The 18,746-nt window shown below is 43.3% G+C and overlaps 1 protein-coding gene across 1 annotated transcript in view; it reads left to right on the plus strand.

Moving 5' to 3' along the window:
• The window catches only part of LOC147012955 (uncharacterized), a 55,946-nt gene that overhangs the window by 9,716 nt on the left and 27,484 nt on the right, over positions 1 to 18,746 (plus strand).

An 18,746-nucleotide genomic window follows, 5' to 3' on the forward strand; every position in this document is an offset into this window, starting at 1 on the left:
CTTTGCATCTGATTTGTTTCTGTCCATCAAGGATATTTTTTGGTGGCATTTGGCAGTCTGTATAATGCAAGTAAGGTAGGTTCAGATATTTCTTCACAGAAGTGTTCCTTTGGGAATTCCCTTGAAAGTTGACTCCAATGAATGTAAGACTCCAAGTAAGAATATAAAATATTGTTGTGGATCCGGGGTGGCGGGATTCTCGCCCGACTCTTGGCGCCACTCTCACCACCGCCGTCTCCGGGGTTTATAATGCCGTCTGGCTCGGCACAGGCCTCGGGTCACGCGTCTTCAATCGCGATACCAACGTAATCCTTGTACCTTACCAGTTGGGGAAATAGAACCCCGGTTACAGACTGGTTGTGTCAGATGCCGAGCGTTTTCTGCCAGTCTGTAACCACTTTGTTTTTATATGCCAATCGAATGGATCGTTCCTCGACGCGACACAAATTAATCCATCGTGGCAACTTCATATGAACCAACCAGATTTATTGGGGAACATCGGGGAATATGACACAAGTAAAACATTCACGACAATGCTTTTATTAACAATCTTTAACCCGTTCTTAACTAGGGAACTACGGACTGCAGGTTTCGAGGGGTCCCTTCCGAGATATGCCTTGTACAACACGTGCAGACAAAGACAGTCAGACAGCATGCATGCAAGACAGAGTACTTGGTGATGTCTCATGGACGAGAGGAAAGTGTCAAAAAGCACGAATGTCGCTCGTAACAAGCGGATGTCCACGGATTCGAGCCCCCAGCTCAAACGCGCCACGTGGCAAGATGGCGGCACTGTACTCTTTCTTTTCCGCACCACACGCGGTCTCCACGCGGTCTGACCCCACGTAAGGTCGACGGCACAAGACCGCCAGATCAACGCTGGGCCTCAACCAATCACTCCCAAGGTCCAGCACACAAATCCAGGCCTGGCCTGTTCACCAGATAAGGCCCAAATCGATGTGCCGGGCTCCGGCAAGTGGATCGGAAAACGTGTCGAGCCATTGGTGTGAGCAGGGACTGTCAGAGGCTCCGTCGTTTCCTCTCTTGCCTTCCCGCCTCGATGCCCGACTACTCAACTCCATCCTCTCAGTTTCTTTCTGTGTAGAATCACCTTTTCTTTCCTTTTCCACACTCGCCTCTCAAAGCTGGCTGCCGTTTTTCTCACTGCAGAATCACCTTCTCATAAGAGTTGATCGCCGACGCGATGTGCAGGCCGCCTCTCCCACTGCCCCAAAAAGGCAGACTTGGCGCGTTCAGGTTCAGCGTCTCTCCCGGCATATTCCACACTATCCCTCCTTCGTTCGCTCGCTTCAAAAACATGAGCACACCTTGAGAGCGACTGTTTCCACACACTGAACCCTTTTTACGAAGCCTTCATTTGCTCACTTCAAAGCCACCCCAAGCACGCCTCAAACCTGACTGTTTTCCACACACTCCACTCTTTCTCTCCAGTTTCTCTTTCGTTCGCTCGCTTCCAACACATGAGCATGCCTCCCTCAGTGAAGTCGACAAACTCCTCCCTTAGTTTCACTTCCTCTTTTTGGCCACACCCTCTCAGCCGACTGGGCAGGGCCTTGTCCGGGATGGGGAAGGAAGAAGAGGGAGCTCTCGTTCCACCACCACCGCACAAACAATAAAACAGCCTCTTATATCTCCCGACACACATGTAACGTCCATTTTACCATACAACCTAGCTAAACATGCATTTAATGGGGGATCTGAGCTAATCCTATATTTAGTAGTCCAATAAAGGCCATTTCCGTAACAATATCTTGGTAGCCCAAAGGCAGATCACTTATAAGCAAGGATTGTTTTCATGAACCGAGAATGCAAAATAATATAAAATAAATACAAATCGAGTAATTAACATCAGTAGTTGAGCCTGTGTAATTTCTGCACAACAGACAGGAAGGATTACAGGTAAGAGAGCAATGAGCATGGTAGTCTTGTAATAAATCTGGAAGTGCAATGTGCCTTAAATGGTCCTTTCCAGTGCTATCTTTGTGAGCGTGAGTGGTCACCAGAAGTGCTCTGGTGGGCATCGTATCATGCCAATCTTCATGATACGGTTGATTAAAGTTGGAAAAGCAACAGACTGATCATACTGAGATGAGGGAAGATTGGAGGTAGGGGAGAAACATACCAAGGAATACACAGTTCGTGATATTAGCTTGCATATATAACATGATCTAAGCATATGATCTTCACTATACATATTACTCAATCACGGCAGTGTGAAAGCAACATACTCGCTCGAGGCCTGAACATGGAGGTGTTATAATAAACCTGTGTAAAGCAGTCTTTTTAATAACATGTGCATGTGTGAACACCATAGTAATTAAATTTGTGTTGACAACAAATCACTTCAAACTCAACATACGATTTGTATGCCTGTGATAAATGATGCAGTAAGTTGAGACAGTGATGGAAGTGATATAAGCACATTGACAAACTTGGTTTGATGGAGGTCCACAAACTTAAATCTAGTTCATAACTCTCTGCAATCACCAAGGAATTACACAAACGGTCTGATGGTAACAAAATGCGCCTGAATCCAAAGAAATGTTTGACAATGGATGTTTGCTTTTCCTGAATAGAGCCACCACCTGTCACCATTACACTTGAAAACCAAGTTTTCCAGCAATGTAGTATCATCAATGTGCTTTGTGTTGTTATTCAGTCAAATCTGAAGTGGGATGCCCATGTGAACATCATGGTGAACCGTGAGAACAGCCGACTTTACATTCTTCATGTTTTGAAACACGATGGTCCACCTTCATGCAATTTATTAACCATCTTTGTGAGTTTAGTTCGGCCTGTGCTGGAATATGCTGCACCTGTCTGTTCAGGTGGGATTGTAAAACATCAGAGTGAATCCATCGAGCATGTGCAGAGAAGCGCATGCCGAATCATTGTCCAATGGGGATCGGGGGAGTGCTTGTCACACTCCACATGTTTCACTTTGCCCACCGATCACATCACGTGCCCTCTGGTTGAATGGTTTGCATTTGCAGGAACAATCGTCTTGGTGGCAGATGGACGGTTGCTATGTGCCGATTATGCGGTTTTACCATGTGAGACATAATCCACGGTGATGCTCACCATAACATTCAGGAGGTGCGTCTGATGTATAAACGACGAATGTCATCATCATTGGATAGATATTTATTGGTGTGCCATCCTGACAAGGTCAAATAAGCCGGAAATCCAGATCGTTGGTTTCGTTTTTTGTTTTACTGATGTTGACCATATAATCTTTGACTGTTTGACAGAGTCCATGGACAGAGACCTGTGTTGGAGGTGATGCTTTGGTGTTGGACTGTGTCCAATAGGGATTGAGGGAGTGCTCGTCACACTCGAGATATATATATATATATATGTATATATATATATATATGTGTATATATATATATATATATATATATATATATATATATATATATATATATATATATATATATATATATATATATATATGTATATATATATATATATATATATATATATATATATATATATATATATATATATATATATATATGTGTGTATGTGTATATATATATATATATATATATATATATATATATATATATATATATATATATATATATATATATATATATATATATATATATATATATATATATATATGTATGTATATATATATATATATATATGGTGTCCCAAAAAAATATACAACTTTTAAAATGCTTCGTTTGATCCTAAAAAAGCAGTAATGTTGTCACTAATGCTTCATTTGTTGTTGCAGAGACCCTGAAGTCATTTTGATACCAAGCAAGCGCCAGAAAAATGCCAAGACGAACCGTACAATAACGGACGAAAATTGTTGAACTTTGGCACCAGACGAAAAGTGTCATACAGGTGCAACGTCTTAACTCGAGACATTTCGGTATCCACTTGCCCCATGCACCAAACTTTCGGACAATAAAGTGCACCATCGCAAACTTTACCAATGTGGGAACCATCTGTGACCTTCACAAGGGTCACAGTGGTCGGAAAAGGACAGGTCATAGTGAAGAAAATGTGTAAATGGTGAGACAGGCGGTCGTTCAGAGTCCAAAAAAAATCGATTCGACGACTTTCTGCCAAGACAAACATTCGTAAGAGCACCATTCAGAGGATCCTTCGCCAAGACATTCATGCCTTTCCATACAAAATTCAAACGGAAATGGTGCTTACTGATCAACAGAAACGTAAACGACGAGACTTTGCAAATTGGTTCTCAGGAAAGTTGGAGGAAGATGCAGACTTCCTCAAAAAAACTTCACATTGACGAATGCCATGCTCACTTGTCCGGGGAGGTAAACAAGTAAAACTTTCGGCACTGGGGAACTGAAATTCCTGGTAATGCTTCAACTGAACTGGTGCCTCAATCTGTTCTCAGTCACCATGTGGGTGGCGGTTGGTTGGTATGGGATAATTGGTCCATACTTCTTTGAAGATGACCAGGGACGCACTTGCACGGAAAACCAGAGGAACTATCGCGAAATGATTCAGGAATTCTATCTGCCTAAGCTATGTACTCAGGCCCGTAGGAGAAACAACCTGATCCAGATGAGAACCCAGTGGTTCCAGCAGGATGGGGCACCACCCCATACAGCCAGGGAAACGAGGCGTTTTCTCAACCAACATTTTGAGGGCCGCTTTACCTCCCTCTACGAAGACGTTGAGTGACCACCATATTCCCTGACCTTACACCTCCAGACTTCTTCTTGTGGGCGTATCTCAAGGACAGGATCTATGGAAACCCTAGGCCTCAGACTCTTGATCAGCTGAAGGAAAACATCCACCGAGAAATCCAGAACATTCTTCAGGAAACGTTTCCCTAAGTGATGGAGAACATGACAACGCGTTTGCAGGCAGTGACCGGACAACGTGGAGCCGACGTCGAACATATGGTCCAAAAGAAAACGACGATTCTATAACAAAATTTAAATTTTAGTGGCAATTTTGACATTGATACAATAAACTTCAACCTTTCAGCTTTCTATCCAACCATATATCTTTTTTAAAATATATATGTTATGACCATCTTCTTTGCAGATGAAAAGTTGTATATTTTTTTGGGACACCCTGTATATACATGTGTATGTATGCAGATATATATACATATATGTTGTTCATCTTTCGGCTGCTCCCATTAGGGGTCACCACAGCAGATCATCCGTTATGATCCGCATACTGATTTGGCACAGGTTTTATGCCGGATGCCCTTCCTGACGCAACCCTGGTCGCCTCTTACGACACAGGGATAAGGATTGGGTTTCGCCATAATTCCGGGCTGCGCTATACCCTCTCATAGCGCGGCCCAGCGCAGAGCTCCCTTCCTCAAGCGATCCTCCAAGTAGCCGGATTACAGGCGCACGCCACTACGCCTGATATATATATATATATATATATATATATATATATATATATATATATATATATATTTCTATTTACATATATATATATATATATATATATATATATATATATATATATATATATATATATATATATATATATATATATATTGTTGCGGCCACGCAGACCGAGACGCCAGCTTGTCACTCGGGGATTAATCCCCAGTTGTCTTTGGTAGAGCCGGACCTGGGGCCACCGCTCACAATTAACGTTATGGTATGTGGGTTGTTTGAAAACCACGAACGCCACCCAGTCAACCACGAGTTCCAGTGTCCGCCGTCTAATTATTCCGTTTATCTGGAGGTCATGTGGTTTCCTGAGCGGGGAGCACGTCCTCAGCAAAGCACCAATGTTTATTCTTGATTAGATTTTAATAAGGGCGGCTGAGCATTTTAACCGCTGGTGCGTGCTGACGATTTTTGTTCAAATCTGTGGAAATTACTTCCGAGTCTATCTCGGTTCAAACAATGCTAGACCAATAGCAGGAAAGGACAAACACTGACACGTTGGAAATCAACAAATATATAATTTATTAACAATACAATAAATAAATAAAAGAACTTTTTATTTGCTGAGTTAAGTAAATAATGAATTTCAAAGCAAAATCAATCAAAATGCCAGGAAAGAGACAAAGAGCAGATGCTTATCGGGGGTTGACTTACAGCTAAACACAGACAAGGGTACCCAGCAGATCATTCAGGGGGAGGGGAGGGAGGGAGAATCGTCTCGCTTACCAGAAAGTAGCCTGGTGTTGGCTCAGTGGTTAGGGTGGCGGCTTGAGATCCCAAAGTCCTTGATTCAAGCCCCGTCAGCCACTGATTTAATACACCGGGGTGTTGACTCAGCCTGTCATCCTTCCGAGGTCGGCGAAATGAGTATCAGTTCCAGTGTGTGTACTGGTAGAGGGACACTGCATCAGCGACAGTCGCACTTCAAGAAATGATAGCCACCCTGGCAGCTAAGCTGCCGTACGACTACCACCACCAGAAAGTTGTCCGTGAAGTGAAAACGTCCTGAAAATGCGTGCGTGCATGCCACGTCCGTCGCCAGCACACAGCTTTGCTGTGCACCCTCTCGCGGGGCAGCCTTGAACGCCAGTTGACATCTGGAGGGCACCGAGATCGTCTGTCGCGGGTTTAGACTCTGGTGTTGTTGGTGATCGACCCGTGCCTCACTTGTTGGCGGCACTGCTCACACCCACACATGCACCACATGCTTGCTTGCCGAAGCACTGGAAGGGCGAATTGTCTCTTCGGCGCTGGTTAGACACCAGCTTCTTGGTCGCTTCTCTCACCCTTTGCTTTTTCCTCTCTGAACTTTTTCTTCTCAGAGTTTCTCTCTTCAGACTTTTTCTCCTCAGAACATCACTCTTCTCTCAGAACGTCCCTCTTTTGCTTTTTCCTCACTTTTTTAATATCTCAGAACGTCTCTCCTCACAGAACGAACCTCACGCTTTCTCTCGCTTGTTTTTATATCCCCAGGCCATCTCCACGGGGTGCCGTCCACCCCAAGCTCACCCTGCCCCACTGGGCACGGTTGCCATTACGACCTGTGAGCTCTCAAAAAAGGCGGGCATCGGAGCTCACGAAAGAATGTTGCTGAGGAAAAATTGACGCAGGCTTCAGAGCTCGTCAAAGAAATGTGTGTGAACGTGTCTGTCGTAAAGAAAAAAAGCTTCCCATAAGAGAGGGGATCTATCCTTTACCTTTCTCAATGCATCACATTTAAGATCCCATTATACATGGGGATGGGGCTAATCTGAACATGTATTTAAGGAGATAAATGTCTGAGGACCTGGATGTGTGGATGCATTCATCAGACTGGATTCTGAAATCCGTAACAATATGTCTATGTATATATATATATATATATATATATATATATATATATATATATATATATATATATATATATATATATATATATATATATATATATATCCCCAATGCCTGTACAAAGTAGAGAGTTCATGGAACACCTTGCACTTGAGAAACAAGGTCTTGCGCGGGGTCTATGAGCTGTAAATTCAATTGGTCGTGATAACGTAAAATGCTGTAATATTTTGTCTAAGTACTGCTAAACTGAAGGTTTTTGAAAATGCCAAAAAGGCGATTTGTGTTCTGCAGTGTTCAAGTCTATAATTAAATTGAAATAAAATAAACATTTTGAAGGACGTCGAAAAACAAATTGATTCCGGAAGTGTACCGCCGTTGATGCCGTGTCATATCGGCTACACCACCTTATTTAACACGTTACATTAGTTCATCACGTCTGTTGTTTGTTACCTTTATGACATCCCCAAAAATAGTAAATTTCCTGTTTGGAATGATTTTTTTTGATTGCCAGACAGGCAGACAGACTGAAAATATTATCTCACTCCTCTCTGCGCATGTGCGATTGGGACAAATTCAGAGTCAAAGTACGGTAAAACTACATGTTCGTTTTCCGGTTCATATTCAATTCAAATTAAGCTGTTCCTCCGTGATAAACTGACGTTTGTGGGCAGACAGACAGACAGACAGACAAAAGTGAACCAATTGCTTCATCCCACTTTTTACTTCGTGCATGCGGAGTGTGGGGAAATATTGATAAAAATATGAAATGTTTTGCATTGTAATGACTTCTTTGCTTTTATAAGGTCTCATTATCTCTGATTACAATTTATAAATAACTTTTCCATTCCTCAATTCAGAACAGTCTCTCTTGTATTACATTATTTATGACAATTGGTCATTGTCCGTCCTCTATTTTGTCATGGTATCCACTATGATTACTTGTCACAGATTAAGAGTATTCAATCCTGATGTGTTGTGTCCACTGTGTCCGTGCTTCAGTGACATGCTGTATGTTTTGTCCTTCTCCTTTAACTGTGAATTTGTATTTATGTTTCATCATGTGAGATCTGCTTCAATTCTATAATGTACACCTGTTGTGTGGTTGCATTTTAAATTCGTGTTTGCTTGTCCCGTTAAATTTTATGCCACGTGTTTGTTGTGTTTATTGAATAAATAAAAAATTTCAAATCGCATTATTTTTCAAAAGAATGCAAGGTAAGTATCTTATCAACTGTGCGGATAGAGTTGTGCACACGTCCCAGTGTGTTCTCTATCACCCTATCATCAGTAGTGCCTCTGGCTTGCCCTGCTCTTCGAAAGGTAATGTAATGTAATGTCTTGTAACAACTGAGTGCCCCCATGAGAAGCTGTGCTGCAGTTTTGAAAGTAATAGTGTGAATGTGATAAAGTGCATCCTCGATCACATACAGGTGGATGTCCTGTTCTTTTGGGGTTTTTTTTACCCCCTCTCCTCTGGTCTAGCTCCCTCAACTCTCTGATCGTCCCCTTCTCTTCCAGAATGTACATGTTCTTCCACTCATACCTGGTTAAACTCTCAAAATCAAGACAGAATGCACACCTCCACTCTTTTTGTTTAATCTCCTTTTCTCTCGTTCGTGGAACTCACGTGGAAGAGGTAATACATTCCCAGTTTTTTTCTCTCCAGGGTTTGGGCAGTTAGTGTACACCACCATCTCATGTCACCGCCTCCTCCTTCCCCATGTTGTTTTCTACTCCCATTCACCCTTCCTGACCCACCACTCTTATTGCTAGGTTACTGCATTTCCTTCTCCACCCTCTCCTCAATCCCTTGCTTGTTCCATCTACCTGCTGCCTCGCTGTCGGTGCATTGCCTTTTAGCCCTTTGTTTCCTTACTTTTCCACGAGATTCGATTATCTCCTAAAAACAAAACAAAAAAAAAACACATTTTCATGAACCATTTATGAAGGATCTTATGGAATATCCTATATGATATGACCATCCTAAAGAATTTCCCTGTAATTATTTACACACGATGGAGCATCTCGTTGGATTCCGACAGTACATTTGGAAAAGAGAAGAATTTTCTAATTCGTCACTCTCCAAATGATTAAATTAAACCACAATTTTATCCTTTGAGCGATTCCTGTGCCTCGTCATTGCACCAATGGGTTTCCTCTTTTTTTTTTTTTACCCCAACTGCATGGATTGCTGTCTTTGATTAACTTGGCTGAGTCACTGACATGACGCATGACCACATGCAAATGCTTCCTTTAATAAATGAATGCAATTCCTTTTGGAAAACTTTTATATGAAGTCAAAAGTCAAAAAGAAGGAAATGACTGGAGGAATTAATGGGAAAATGTCAGTGCAAATGAAAGGGACAGAACCATCAACAGTGTTGGGAAACATGTGTGGGTGCACACCTATACACACACACACATACACAAACACACACACACACACACACACTTCGAGGCTACCTTGCCAGTCCAAGTCATGTAAACATTGAGATTAAAGGTAATGTATTGCAAAAGGTCTATCTATTTATACATATGTAAACATTGTAGAATATTATCCTGCACTTCATCCCTCGACCTTCTGTATAAACGTTATACACATTTCTCAACTCCACCCCAATCTACATACAAGGTATCCATTGGAACTTTGTCTCCAATATTTCATATAACCACCTGATCATCCTCTGCCATTAAATATGATTCAAAGCAGAATAAGAACAAGGATTATTGCAATACATCGATGTGGATTTGAAATGCTTGAAGGGATGTTTATTCGTGTGGGTGGCATGAAGGTGGTTTATGCACCGCCACTTCGAGTGGCCTAGATGTTGTTTTCACGTTAATTCCAAGCAGATGAACCATTGGAAAGAGGTTTATTCCTCACGTGAAGAGAAAATAGGAGGACATGCATAATTTTAATCAACAGCCATAAGTTTAGAATTACCGACATTATAGACAAAATAAAAAGAAACGAAAACCAGGAAGGTCCAAAATTGTACTTTCCTTTATTTTCTCTTTTCTTTTTTGGAACAAAATCTACTCCAAATGTAACAGTTCTGCCTCTTCTGCAAGCTTCAGGACAACTCAGTAACACAGGGCCACTCATTTCCATTCATGTTAAAACGTATTCCCATCATGGCCAAGGTTGTGGGAGCCATCACCACATTACCTGGAACTAAGCAGTTTCTTGGCAAGGGTTGTATTGGGTGGTTTGCAATTGCTTGCCGAGCAGTCGTTATGGCAGGAATCTGGGTATTATTCAGGGTGCCCGAGATAGCTTGCCTACTGTTAGCAAAAGACACCATGGGATCTTTAACGTCCAACTCCACCTCTTCAAATCCTCAACTGCTTTCTTCCCCTTCTCTTGTCCCCCCTCTCCCCCAGCACCACAGAGCCTTTTCTCCTCTTCATCCGACATCCTCCCCTCGCTATTCTGCAATCCCCCACATTCTTTCAACAGCTCCCCTTACCTCCCCCCCCCTCATCCCTTGTCCTACCATCCCCCTCCCCTCCCACCCCCTGCAACAAAGCCTCCTCCCCTCCCTCTTCATGAACAGTGTGGACCTCAAATATCCGGGACCTTTGCTCAAACCTTACAGATCTTTCCACATAGGTTGCCACTGACAAACCAGACATAATCTGCCGAACAGAAACTTTCCTCCCCCAAGACTGTCTGACTCCCAAGTATCTCTCTGGTTACTCCCTCCTCCGGTATGACAGACTTGAGCCTCGTCCTGGTGGAGGATTTGCTCTCTTCATCAAAGACTCTATTCCTCACTCTCCATGCACTGCCCTCACTCCCCCACACCCCCAGGAATACCTCTGGCTATGGCTTCCCTCCACTCCCGCCTCATGTTTATATGTGTACTGTACCGTCCAGCTAACAGTGATGACGCCATGTACACCTCACTATCCGAAAACATGGACCAACTTCTATCTTCTCATCCAAACTCTCTCTTCCTCATATGTGGTGACTTCAATTGTCATCATGCGAGTTGGCTAGGTGTGGGTACCTCTCTCACCTGCCATGGCACCTCAGCAAAAGCTTTCTGCGACTCATTGGGACTGACTCAATCGGTCAACTTCCCGACCCGGATCTCAACCAATGGTACTCCATCTCTTCTGGATCTGATTTTGACAAATTTCCCTGAAAATATCTGCTGCTCTTCCTTCGCTCCAATCGGTTCTTCTGACCATGTCCTTGTCAAAGTGGACATCTGACCACGCTATTATCAGAGAACCACCTCACCGCCGTAGAGTCTGGCATTTCACTCAAGCCAACTGGCAGGGTCTCTAAGCAGCCATCAAACTTATAGACTGGTCTCCTATCGCTACTTTCTCCAACATCAACTCATCCTGGGAATTCTTTCAAAGAAACTTGCTCTCCCTCATGCACAGATTTATCCCCTCTCATCTTCAGTTGTCCTACACTTCCTCCTGCCCTTGGTTCACTGAAGCTTGTGGTGATAAAGTTGTCCTGAAACAACTTGCCTTTGCCTCATGGAAAACAAACCCAACTGAGGGCAATCTCAGTTCCTTCCATAAAGCTTGGAACAAGTGTGTAGCTACCCTCAGGAGAGCCAGAAAACAACATCCTTCTCATCTCAAGTCTGAACTCTCAAACCTCTCTCCCTCCTCCAAATCCTGGTGGCATCTAATCAAATCTGTTTCTGGTGTATGTTCCCCCTCCATCCCCTCCCTTACCTCAAATGGCCGCACTGCTGATACCGCACGTGAAAAGGCTGAATGCCTAAACTCGGTGTTTGCAGCTAAATCTTGTGTCCAAAACCCATCACTTTCTATACCCACCTTACCCAGTCGCACCCAACTGTCCTGGAACTCTGTCTACTTTTCTCCTGACAAGGCGGAGAGCTTACTGTCAAACCTCGACTCAGATTCTGCAACCGGTCCAGATGGCATCAGCCCACGTGTCCTAAAAACCTGCTCTTCTGCTCTTGCTCACCCTCTCTCTGTTCTATTCACCCTCTCATTTGCTGAAGGCCATCAGCCATCTGCTTAGAAATCTGCTAACATCACTGCCCTGCATAAAAAAGGTGGAAAAACAGATCCCTGCAACTACAGACCAATCAGCCTTCTCCCAATCATCAGCAAGGTTATTGAATCCATCATCGCTTAAGACATTAATGCCTTCCTCTTCTCCAATAAACTGATTTCCGATCATCAATTTGGTTTCAGACCAGGTCACTCTACCTTGGATATGTTGCTTCTGCTCTCCCAACAATGGATGGAGGTCCTCAATGTCAGACAGGAAATCCGAGCTGTATCCCTGGACATATCACTTGCTTTTGACACAGTCTGGCACCCTGCCCTACTCACCAAACTCTCTTCCTATGGTATCCAAGGCCATCTCCACTCATGGCTCACAGACTTCCTCTCCTGTCACAGTCAATGTGTGGCCTTAAATGGAGTTCTTTCATCCCCTCTTCCTGTCCAGGCTTTAGTTCCTCAAAGTGGCATTCTGGGCCCTGTTCTTTTTCTGGTTTTCATCACTGATCTCTCAGACTCTCTGGAAAATCCTCTATCTCTTTGCTGATGACGCCACCCTCTGCCGTACCATCGGTCATCCCTCAGACCGACAAGCAGCAGCTTCTTCGCTCACTGCTGATCTGGATAAAATCACAACCTTGTATTGTCCAACACGTGGAACATGTCTTTCAATCCAGACAAGACTCACTCTCACTATGTTTCTCCGAAAGGACCGTTTGGCAAACCCCCCGATCCACTTTCTCAACAATCCTCTGGAAGAAGTCCTTTCTTTCAAGCTTCTGGGTCTCACTATCTGCCATGACCTTTCCTGGGAAAGTCACATTTCAAACCTCGCCTCCAAAGCCAGTGGCCGACTGGGAATCCTCCGTCGTGCAAAGTCCTTCCTCGGCCCACCTGAGCTCCTGACCACTTACAAAGCTTTCGTCCACAGCCTGATGGAGTACTGCTATCCCCTCTGGGTTGCTGCTCCTTCCTCCCACCTTTCTCGACTTCACCCTGTGGAAACCAAGGCATTTCAGATCATTGGCATCTCCCGCAATGAGGCTGAGTCTTTGGGCCTCTCACTCTCACCGCAGGCTGGCCGGTGGTCTTTCTGTCTTCCACTGTCTCCTCTCCAGCCTCGCCCCTCCCCCCTGCTCTCTCTGCGATTTATCCCCACCACATTTCCGCAGGGCACTCAAGGCCCGCCAACAACCCCCTTCTGGTAAAACTACCAAAATCACCAATCACTGCTCACCTTCACTCTTTCATTCCTCTTTTTTTTTCCCCCTCCTTTGGCATAAACTCCCTCACTCTATTCAATTCCTTTCTTCCCTCCAGGCCTTTAAAACAGCTGTTCACCACCACCACCTCTTATCACCCCCCATCCAAATCCTCGATCTTTTCAACCCCCGATAATCCACCCAAACCCACCTCCTTCAAATTCCCTGCTCTCCTTCCTGAAAGTCCCTGTAATGTCCATCTTGTATTCCCCATGTTCCCCACCCCATCCCTCTCCCTTCCACAGATCTCCTAATCTCTCTGTTCCCCACTGTTTTGTCCTTCCCACTCCCTCCCCTCTTGTCTCAAGCCCCCTTTGCTGTGCGTTGTGTGTTAGCTCTCACACGAGCCTCAACAAGGTATACAAAAACAACTAATGCCAGAACATGGGACACCAGTTTAATGTCCATCCAAGGGATAGCACACACATTGATGAATCACCCTGCCTGTGAAACACCAGGATGGCAGTTTATAGCTGGGCTGAGATTTGAACCCAGGCTCGACAACTCAGAGGCAAGTGTGCATACCTCTCGGCCATCCTGTCAGCCCCAGAAGACTTGTATCAGACTATTAGTATCCGTTCATCTGTTGGAACCTGTTCCATGTTCATAATTCTTCTTGTAAAGTCGACTTCTACACTTATTAATAGGCTTTCCAAAATTATGCAAGTCGGCCCTGATTGAAGAGAAACTGTTGGAAAAACAGAAATACTTTTTTGGAACATCACCAATTATATCATTAATATATAATATTATTGAGTTTTGAGATCCATACATTTTCGACACCACCCCGCTGACCCACTCCCCTGATTATGAGCACCTTGTTGAGAAAATTAATTCAAACACTGCAATGACACAAGGCCAAAAGAAAGAATGGTGGATAATTATCGAAACGATAAGCATGATAGGGCTGGCAGGTGAGCTCAGAGGTAGCACACTCACCTTTGAGTGTCTTTTCTGGATTTGATTGTCAACTGGTACTTTGCAGACAGAATGTTGAATCAATGAGCGAGCTCTCTGACAGATGGGATGTTAAGTTGGACACCCATCTGCCAGTATTCGTTCCTGATTGTCGTTAAAGACCCCAGGGTGTATTTCGCAAAGGAATAGGCCATTGTCACTGACAGCCTGAGCAAATACCAGATTTCTCCCCCCAAAATAGCCAGAGAGCTCGTACTGTGGTCACCTTCGAGCGGTGGCCCTCGAGCCACTCTCAATTCCTCACCTGGGTAGTGAAAACAAGGGGGTCACAAGGAAATGCCACTGCAGATGAATGAGCATTGCTGTTTGAAGTGGTGACACCAACAGCTCTCAAAGGCGATTGGAACATGCTACCACGCTCGATTCACGTCACCATTGTCGGGAATGACCTTGGACCCGATTTCAAGTCACCTGTTCTTGCAAGCAGTCTGATGTGGAAGTGAAATTACTGTTGACACTCAATTAAGCACGATAAGTAATTACTTCTGGCTCCCTGTCAGCACAGCTTTTAAACCGCTCATCTGCTGGGATGATTGTCATTTCATTGGACCCATCTGCATGGATTCCAACAGAAAGATTAGCCTTCCTTGACAGAAGCATAACAACATGCAAGCTGAGATGGGACATGATCACACGACCTCCAACTGGAACCGACGTTCTCTCTGCGCCATTGCAGACACATGTCTTCTGCTGAAACCCATCCACACGTGACAGAAACTAAAATGAGACACTATTTTCGTCCTGCTGACTCTGGATTCTTCTGCTCTCTCGGCTTGGATTCTTCCAAGAACATGAACCCATTGACATCCATACTGGTGAATGAGGACAATGTTTATTAACTCTTTTGCAGGTACAGTTTGTTTCAAAACCACAAAACCTTCCGATTTTGTGGTCAGACGTAGAACAAAGCACAACTTCCGATCAGAGTTAATATTACCATTGACTATCAACTTCTAAACGACGGATGCTTCATAGTAACACTTGATAAAATGAGTTTAATGGAATGAATGGTGTTCCTATCTGAACCAATATGCCTCATGCATGGTGTTTAGAACCTGGGTTCGAACAGTATGTACCATATACATGTTTGTCCAATGGTTGCTCGTGTCCATTGGAGATTGTGGCGAACACAGATTAATAAAATGTAAAATTTGTTTTTTCACTGTCGTTTTCGTCAATTTTAGTTCGAGTACAAAGCTGACGTGGACGGGCTTTGCATTTTGACATGCTTTCTCGTTAAATAGTTTTGTTGGTTGTTTTTTTTCTATAAATTATTTGGTTCTCAATATGTATCGTTTTGTTAAACCATCTGGTTACAGACACCATGGAAGGTGAACCAACTCAACATGCATTTCCTATAAATGATGCAACTGCACCAAAAATAAATAAACAATTTGAACTTATGGCCACAAATTTATCAAGAAGTTTTTTTCCCACTCTCTAAGTCCCCTTCCCCTCATTCCTCCGCAGACCTGTTGTTTGTCCAGGTCTTCCTCTATTTTGTTCTTCAACTCCACTGTTGGTGTTTCCCCCTCTCTCTGCTGTTCCTTTTGGCCTGTTGCATCCTGGTCCGTTTTGTGTTCTCGCTCTTCCAGAAACCTCGATATATATATATATATATATATATATATATATATATATATATATATATATATATATATATATATATATATATATATATATATATATATATACACACACACACATACATACAGATATACCCGTGCTCCGCACGGAGTTGAATGGGTGGCAAAAGGTGGATGAGGCATATTAGTTGATGTTATGGGAAGCTGGGGAGGGTGTCATTAGGGATGTGATGCACTATGGTTACCTGTCCTTCGTTTTCTAAAGGACCTCCCTGTAGATGACATTTTGGGCGAGTGTCTTGTTGCTGAATAGTCATTGTGAGGAATTATTGTCCACTTTGATAGATATATAGGAGTAACCTCTTGCACGTGAAAATGCAACATATAGTTGGCCATGGGAGAACACGGGGGCTGGGAGGTATATTCCGAGTTTTGTCAAATGTTTGGCCCTGGGATTTGTTTATGGTCATCGAGTATGCGAGTCTGACTGGAAATTGCATCCTCTGCAGTGTGACTGGAAGGTTGGCGTCTGATGGGGCAAGCTTAATATGATATCGGCCTTGCCCTGGACTGAACAGGAGCAGTGGAGGGTGACCGAGAATCAGAATGCAAATTTCAATGAACGGCACTTTTTGGCGCACATCCGACGAGCAAACACCGCTTGGGCGCTTTAATTTGAAGACCACACATGCAAGACACAACACAGGTAACGATGGCGGTTGATATTGACATTTTGACGTAATGAACAGCAGTTGTTTGGGTGCATCCGACAATCGAACACCTCTTTAATTTGAACAGTTAACACGCACGCATTCAAGGTACAGAATCTATTGTCGGACACCGCGCTTTCGAAGAACAAAGAAAAGAAGAGAAGACGGGCAATGAAGGGATGACCTCCTACCCGTTCCCTGGTTCCCCCTACCTTCAGATTATAGCCTTTGATGTTATCTGGACGTAGGCCTATTGCAACTTATTTTTGGGTGTTTTTAATATGTACGTTGGATTTCAGACACAAATTGACAGTCTAAGAGGGCGTGTTCTGTGCGGGGAAGAGCCAATCGGGGTACATCATGTTGGCAGAGCTCTGGCGCTCATTGTTCCCCTCCTTCCACGCTGATTTTTAAAACATGACAACCATTACTGATGTTCTGAGCTATACTATTTATTATTCCCGCGCTTTCGAAGAAAAGCAGGAATATTGTGATTGTCTCCGCCGTCCGTATGTCCGTATGTCCGTACGTCTTTCCCTGTAACTCCTCCTACACCGTTTGAAATAGGAACTTGAAACTTTGGGACAAAGTAGATATATGTATGGGGAAGTGCACAACACTTTCGGATTTTTGATATGACCCCAAAGGGCTGGGCCGGAGGGGTTGGGGTCATGGGGGTCAATAAAAAAAATAAAAAATTGTCATAGCTTTTTAAATCAAACATATTCATGAGTTGTACATTTAACAACATTTTTTTTTTTTAACACATGATGATCAGAGGGTGCTTGGGGGGTCGGGGGTGCTTCGCAGATTGGGGGTCAAAATAGCTCCTCCTACACCGTTTGAGATAGGAACTTGAAACTTTGGGACATTGTTGATATATGTATGGGGAAGTGCACAACACTGTCGGATTTTTGATATGACCCCTAGGGGGCGGGCCAGAGGGGGTGGGGTCATGGGGGCTGATTTATTTTTTTTTTTTAAGTGTATTTACCATTATACATGGTAAATTCTTTTATAAAGAACTTACTTATGTGGCCCCCATGAGTGACAAACAGTCACAGGTTTTACTGTATTTATCTAATTGATTATGAATGATTATAATTAATATTATACACAGTTCATTCCTATGATTAGATTGATGCACAGTTCTATATTACTCGACAGTGTTAAATTAATGTTTCATGGAATGTTGACATGCTTGCAATGACTTGTGATTTAGTAAACATAGTCAGTCTTTGGTCATAAAGCACATCAAATAGAAAAGAATAGTCAATCCATTTTGCAAGATAAAATTTCACCTAGCGTTAATGGGACAAAGCAGTGCGTGCAGGAATATGCGATGGTGTGTCATCGACAACATAGTTCTAGTTATCAGTTTTGTTTATGTTTAGTGTTTGATGCAATGAGTACTCCCTTACTCGAGTTCATATTTTTCTGGATAGATGGCAGCATTTACCGGACAGCAGTTCAGTGATGGCGACCGAACGGGAATAAATGTGGCCGTCGATGGGTTGAAAATCTTTGTTGAAGCCACGTTGTCTTCCAATTCCAGCTTAGAAATTTAGTGCATTGTCTTCGTCACATTAAGAAACCCCAGTATATGGGAAATCAGCACATTCCTGCCAGCGGTTTCGGAGGAGAAACGTCAAATTACGTGCAGATGTTAACAGAAATAATATATTTTTTAAAAAAATCTTAACTTCAAATACAATGTTTCTTGTTACATTTTTTGTGCCAAATTCACCTTCTGAGGTGGTCAGCATGTGCAGAAGAGGGTTTTACATTGCAGACGCTGCTTTCGTGGAGTGGCATTACGCCTCTCAGCAGTGACATCACACGTCGCCATGCAAACGAATGTAAAAATTAGAAAATCGGCCAAAATTCCCAAACCTGCCCATCTGGCACGATCTCACATAGCCCATTCTGTCCATTAGACCA

This window comes from Eptatretus burgeri, chromosome 14 (genome assembly GCF_056783735.1).
Source record: "Eptatretus burgeri isolate ZD-2024b chromosome 14, Ebu_testis_v1, whole genome shotgun sequence".
NCBI classification, from domain to species: domain Eukaryota; kingdom Metazoa; phylum Chordata; class Myxini; order Myxiniformes; family Myxinidae; genus Eptatretus; species Eptatretus burgeri.